Genomic DNA, 6,409 nt, shown 5'->3' on the forward strand with positions numbered 1-6,409 from the left:
GCTCTCCAATAAAGCTGTGAGAAAACTCCTTTGAGAATATAGCTTCCTTGGCCTCACCCACCAAGATTTGGATTCTAGGATGCTGGGAGTGGGGCCCCAGAACCTGTTTCTGAAGGCTCCGATGTAGTTCCTGGGCATCTGGCCTATCCCCTCACCTGCAGGCTTGCCTTATAAAGCCAGGCCTTCCCTGATCGTTGCAGAATGGGGATCAGAGAGGGCTATGACTTACCAAAGTCAGGCAGTCACACAGCGGCAGATCTAGGCCTAGAGCCCTGATCCTCTGCCTCCACGATCAGGGTTCTTTCCTTACATTTCACTCCTCCCCATATGGAGGTGCCACCTGGGCCTCACTGCCACTTGGGCCTACCTCCCCATCTCTTCTGCCTGACCCCACCCCTCACATGCTCCATACAGCCTCCTCCGGAGTCCCCACATCATCCTCTGCTTCAGCCTCTCCATTCTACACACTGCCCCCAGCATATGCCTTCCCGGTTTCTACCTCAGGGCCTTTGTTCTTGCCGTCTCCCCCTCCAAGAATACAGTCCTCTGCTCTCTACCCAGTCAAATCCTACTCAGCCTTCTGGTTCAATGCCAGTGAGTCTTTTCTCAGGCAGTCTTCCAGGACTTCTCCCTCCTCTGAATTCCTTAGTGCTGACTTTAAATCAGATGGGGTCACCCATTTGATTGCCACCTTCTCTCTTAGTGAGTCTTACTGAGAGTTCACTCTGGGCTGGTAACCATGCTGACCAGCTTTGGCTGTCCCGCTCTCGAGGGGCCCAGATTAGTGAGAAAAGAAATAGGCCTGAGGGACAGATGTTGACCAGTTTATACACAAGGTTTTTTGTTTTGTTTTGTTTTTTAACTTAAAAAAAAAAATGTTTATCTGTGTTTGGCGGTGGGGAGGAGCACAGAGAGAGGAAGAGAGAGAATCCCAAGCAGGCTCTGCGCTCTCAGCGCAGAGCCCAATGTGGGGCTCGATCCCACAAACCGTGAGATCATGACCTGAGCTGAAATCAAGAGCTGGATGCTCTGGGGCGCCTGGGTGGCTCAGTTGGTTAAGCATCCAACTTTGGCTCATGTCATGATCTCACGGTTCGAGGGGTTTGAGCCCCGCATCAGGCTCTGTGCTGCCAGCTGGGAGCCTGGAGCCTGTTCCAGATTCTGTGTCTCCCTCTCTCTCTCTCTCTGCCTCTCCCCCACTTCTGCGCTCGCTCTCGCTCTCTCTCTCAAAAATAAATACACATTAAAAAATTTTTAAAAAAGAGTCAGCTGCTCAACCGACCGAGCCACCAGGCACCCCTATACACAAGGTTTTGATTTGCTATGATATTTGACCTTCTGAGACCTCACAAAGTAGAAGTGTCATTAAGCCCATTCTACAGTTGAGGAACTGAAGGCACTGATCTGGGGTCACGCAGTCAAGGAGTGCTGGTTCCTCACCCCGAATCCCACACTCTTTCGGCACCCCGCCTAGACGGGAGCCTCCTAGGAGCTGGCTCCTGGGCCAGTTCATCTGTCCTCCTCAGTGGGATCTGCGAGGATTGAGTGAGGCCCCTCCCAGCTGGGACCCAGGCCCGTGCCAGCCATCAAGTGGCTCACAGATGACCAGGCAGGACGGCCTGGGAAGGGAGGGGGCTCTCCGACCTCACGCTGGGACCATATGCCACCCCCTCTGGTCACCCAGTGGGCGTGGAGCTGTCTGGGCCCATCAGATGGAAGGGGAGGAGGAAGCCCCGAGACCCGGAGCCTCAGCCCCAGGCCTGGGCCCCGAGAAGGAGGGGCCGTGGGCCCACCTGGAGCTTGGCAGCATTTCTGGGTCAGGGCAGGGAGAGGAAGTGCAGGGAGAGAGTTGCACCAGGCCTGGCCATCTGGGTTGAAACGCCGGCTGCTAGGGAGGGGGTGAGGAAGGAGGGCCGGGGCTGGGCCCTGGAGACTGGATCCCAGGCTTCCCCAGCCCTGGGATTGGAGCCCTGAGCTTGGGGGGCAGCCGGTCCGGAGTGGAAGCCCAGTGCACCTGCGGGCAGAAGGCAGCAGGCATTCTGGGAGGGGCGGTCTGGGGGACTGAAAGGAGAAAGGGGGTCTTGGCAGTTCTGTTTAAGTCCCAAGCTGGCCTTACCCCCCAACACCCACGTGTGACATCGGGCGAGTCACAACCTCTCTTGGCGTCCCTTTTCCCTCTGTGGGGAGTCACGCTGCCCCACTGTGACTGTTCCGTGCTGGGGTGTGAGGGGCAATCAGACCCGTGATGATTGGGGAACTGATGCCACATCTGGGTTTGTGATGAGTGAGGCAGCGTCCTCGGGGCAAGTGGCTGTTCCATGAGGCCTCAGTTTCTCCGGCTCCATCGTCTACTCTGCCGGTGCCTTCTAGCTCTGCCATCCCAGGATTTTTTGGCAGGTTGTTGGCATTGATGAAGGAAATACACATTCTCTGGGCCTCTGGAGGGAACACATAGGTACTGGTTTGAGACTGGAAGAAATTTCTACATCCTGATGGAATCCTGTGGAGGTGGGCTGGGCTGAGATGTCTCATCCCTAACACGAGGGAATCTGAGGCCCAGAGATGTCAAGAGGCTTCCCCTGAGTCACACAGCACCCAAAGAAACACAATGACCTGCCAACAGGCCTCCTCCCCTGCTGGAGGTCTGGTGTCTCCCAAGGGCTCACCCTCAGGCCAGCTGTGGGTGGCTTTAGAAAATACACTCCCCAGGGGTCTGCACCCACATTTGGCCAGTCCCCCAGTGCCACCTGTGCTGAGGGGGCGCAGAGCCATCCGAGCCTGGGGTCAGCACGGCCCTGAGTGGGCCACTGTCTGGGAGGGATGTTAGAAAATTTGTTGGTGGCTTTAGGGAGGGAGTCTGGGGGGCAGTGGAGCTGGTGGACACCCGGCTGGGCCTCGAGTGTGACCTCGCGGGGCTTGTTCCCACTTCCACCGCGTGGGGAGAGCCCCTGTCCCACCGCAGCCTGACGGAGGTCCTCCTCCTGGCCCTGCTGTGTTCCTGGACGCAGGCAGAGGCCCGTAACCTCAACCATCAGTGCCCCCACCCCCACATACCCCTGCCCAGGGCTTCAGCCACTCAAAGCTTGAGGCTGGCCTGGGAGGCGGATGCATTCAAGGCTGCCTGGCCGGGACTTCCCCTGGTCACTGCTGTCTACCCTTGTCCCGACAGGAAGCCTGACAGGTCTGAGCCCTCTCGACACCCATTGTGTGGGGCCTGGTGTGGGCTCCAATGTTTCCCCTGTCAGGACTGCTAATCTTCTTCACCTCCTCCTGTTCCTTGTCGAAGCTGGCTTTTATGAAAAGTTCCAGGCTGCTACCCCTCCTCCGTCTCTGGGTTAAGTCCTGCTCAACCTTAAGAACTTTGCTTTTTCCAGCTTGCCTGGGTTCCAATCCGGACTCCTTAGCACAAGCTGTGTGACGTTAGGGGAGTTACTAACCCTCTCTGTGCCCGCAATATTTTCTGTAAAACGAAGGCGGTAACCACCTGCCTCAAGATTTATGTGAAATTTAAGGAGATGATGTGCACTGAATGCTACAGACAGGGTCTGGCACACAATAAATGCCAAATATGGGTTATCAGTATTAAATACAAACTTCATCCTCAGACAGACCTTTCCAGGACAAACTTGTAACTCTCCTCTGTGGAAAGTCTTGGACTTTTGTGGTCCCCTTCGGGGGTGAGCACCTCTCCTCCCTGGGTGGAATCTAATGTTAGATGAATGCTTCTTCCTGCTCTTGCACAGAATGGCCCCTCAGTAAGGGCCAGGCCCTTCTGCCTTCTGCTCACCTCTGTCCTAACACTAGAGGGAAATTGTCCTTTACGGGCAGTTTAAGCCTTTTCAGGGGTAATTCTGACAATACGTATTTTTGTTCCTCCTTCATTGACTTTTTTTTAAGTTAAAAAAAATATTTTTTAATGTTTATTTTTGTGAGAGAGAGAGAGACTGAGCAGGGGAGGGGGAGACAGAGAGGGAGACCCAGAATCCGTAGCAGGCTCCAGGCTCTGAGCTGTCAGCCTGATGCGGGGCCCGAACTCACAAACTGTGAGATCATGACCTGAGCTGAAGTCGGATGCTTTGCTGACTGAGCCCCTCGGTGCCCCCCTCCCTCACTGACTTTAAAGCTAACAGTGGGATGGGGAGACTGCACTAGGCTGGCCCCCACCCCTGCCTCTGGTGCCTCTCCTGACCTGGCCCCTGCCTGGCTTGTGGTTTACCTGGACTTACAGCCCAGCTCTAAGGCTGCCCACCCCCACCGCTTCCCAGCAGGGTATTATTCTTCTCCTGACATCCAGATGCTGACAGTTCTCTACCCAGAGGGAATGTCTTGGGGTCCCTCTCTTCCTGATCTTCTCTGGTGTCCTCATTATACAGCCCAAGTGGTGGGGTGTGGCGGGCTCCAGAGGGTCTCTCAGTGGGGCCCAGACTGCTCTAATGTGGTGATATTTGAGCTGGGTCCTGAGGGATAAGGAGGGGTTCACCAGATGCAGAAGGAAGAGCTTCATTGCAGCCATCTGATCAACAATGCAAAGGCAGGTGGCAAGGAGCAGGTGTCTTTGGGGAGCAGATCGCTAAGGGGCTGGAGTGGGCAGGGGTACGAGGGGATGTGGCTGCTCTGTGACAGAGCTTGGTCCTTTTCAGTACTCTGCCAGTTCACCTGTGGAGGCTTTTGAGGGCAGGAGGAGGGGGGTGGAGGGTTAGATCTGATTTAGCCAGCCCCTGTCCCCCACCTGCCTACACTTACTAAACATGCAGACTCCCAGGCCCCATCTGGAACCACCAAATGAAGTGTCTTGGGGGAACCCAGAAATATACATGTTTAACGAATGGGGTGATTTGGAGGCTCACGGGTGTGAAGGCTGCAGCCTTGATCCCAACCCAAAACAGCAGGTTGAGGAGGCGGGAGGTGGGCCTATTCAGGAGACCCTCTGCGGTCAAGATAGGGGAGTGGAGAACAAGACCACCGACAGACCGTGGGCTCTGTGGGACCCCGGCTCACGGATCAGCAGGGCCTGGGAAGCCTGTGCTGGCCAGGGCAATCACAGAGGGCTTCCCTTTGGAGGGGAATGTCGCAGGAAATGGTGGTAGGGAGGGTGTTTTGAAGTGCCCCTCCTCTTGTCTAGGTGGCCTCCAGAAAGGGGGCTGCTTACATTTAAAAGGAGGAGGCCACAGGGGCAGCGAAAGGGAGTGGGTGGCTTGCTCCACAGCAGCGGGATTGATTCCAGATGCTCTGCTGGGGTGTGCAGGGAGCTGCCTTTTGTCTGCCTGCTGCCCTGGGGGTCCCGGGACAGGAGGAGGGACAGAGGGCCCAGGCGCCTTGTCTTCCAGCTCTTCCCCTGTCCCCTGCCTCCTCAGTACCCCAGTTGGTTCCTACTCCAGACCCTCCTGAGGTCTGCAGAGATGTTCAAAGGCCAGGAATGCAGAAGCTTCTTCCTCTTCTATAGCTGACCCTCTTCCCGCCACAAGGTAGATAGGTGGGGGAGTCCATAGCTTCTCCTTGCAGGTGGGGAAACTGAGGCACAGAGGACTTGAGAAGCCCAAGCATAGGCAGAGAGACTATGCCAAACCTTTGGAGCCCAACTGTGTTTACAGATGAGGTCCTGAGCTCCTAGCTACATCCCCCTTCCCTCTACGCACACACAACAACAACTAAATCTGCCAGCTGGAGAGGCCAGGTCAAGACCACTCGCTTTAGCCACTGAGAGTCTGTTGGCAGGGAACCTCTCGTCCCCTGATTGAGCAGGGCATTCCTGCTTTGGGAAGGAAACCGGGCCTGATGAACTCCAAGCACTGGGAACAGGACTGTTGGCCCCACCTTGAGCTGGACTTCCTGGGAGCCCTCCAGCCCCCAAAACTGGAGGGCCTGGCTGTGGAGGTCATTCTTTAGAGTGACAGGTGTCTGTGGGAGCCCCACCTGAGTGGGGAGGCTGAGCCAGAGGATGATGAATGCTAAGATGGCCCAGAGCTTGCCTCTGGACGGAGGGACTGGGTACAGCTTTTCCCTGGGGCCTCTGCTCTTGGAAAAGAGGCTCCTGGGCAGTGTTAGTAGCTAATAAGAATGAGCTAGAGCAATACTTAACGCCACAGACGTTAATGGTATCCTTGCAGGCACTGTGGTTTTCCATCTGCCCCAGGGACTGGCCAGCACTCGGGGGAGAGGGGCCAGAAGGGTTCTTTGGACAACCCAGATTAGGTTTGGAGAAGCAGTACCCTCCTGCCCCCCCCCCCCCCCCCCCCCCGGATGGCGCCAGGCTTCCAGCTGTGATCCAGGCTCCTCCTGACCTGGGGGCCCTCCCCCTGGCTGAGGGAGCCCAAGAGGGGACTCCCTTTGCGAGGTGCAAAACCCGGCCTGGATTTCTGCCCAGACTGCCCCCCCCCCCCCCCCCCCCCCCAGGGCCACGCCTTTCCAG

This window comes from Panthera uncia, chromosome D4, assembly GCF_023721935.1.
Source record: "Panthera uncia isolate 11264 chromosome D4, Puncia_PCG_1.0, whole genome shotgun sequence".
Classification (NCBI taxonomy): Eukaryota; Metazoa; Chordata; class Mammalia; order Carnivora; family Felidae; genus Panthera; species Panthera uncia.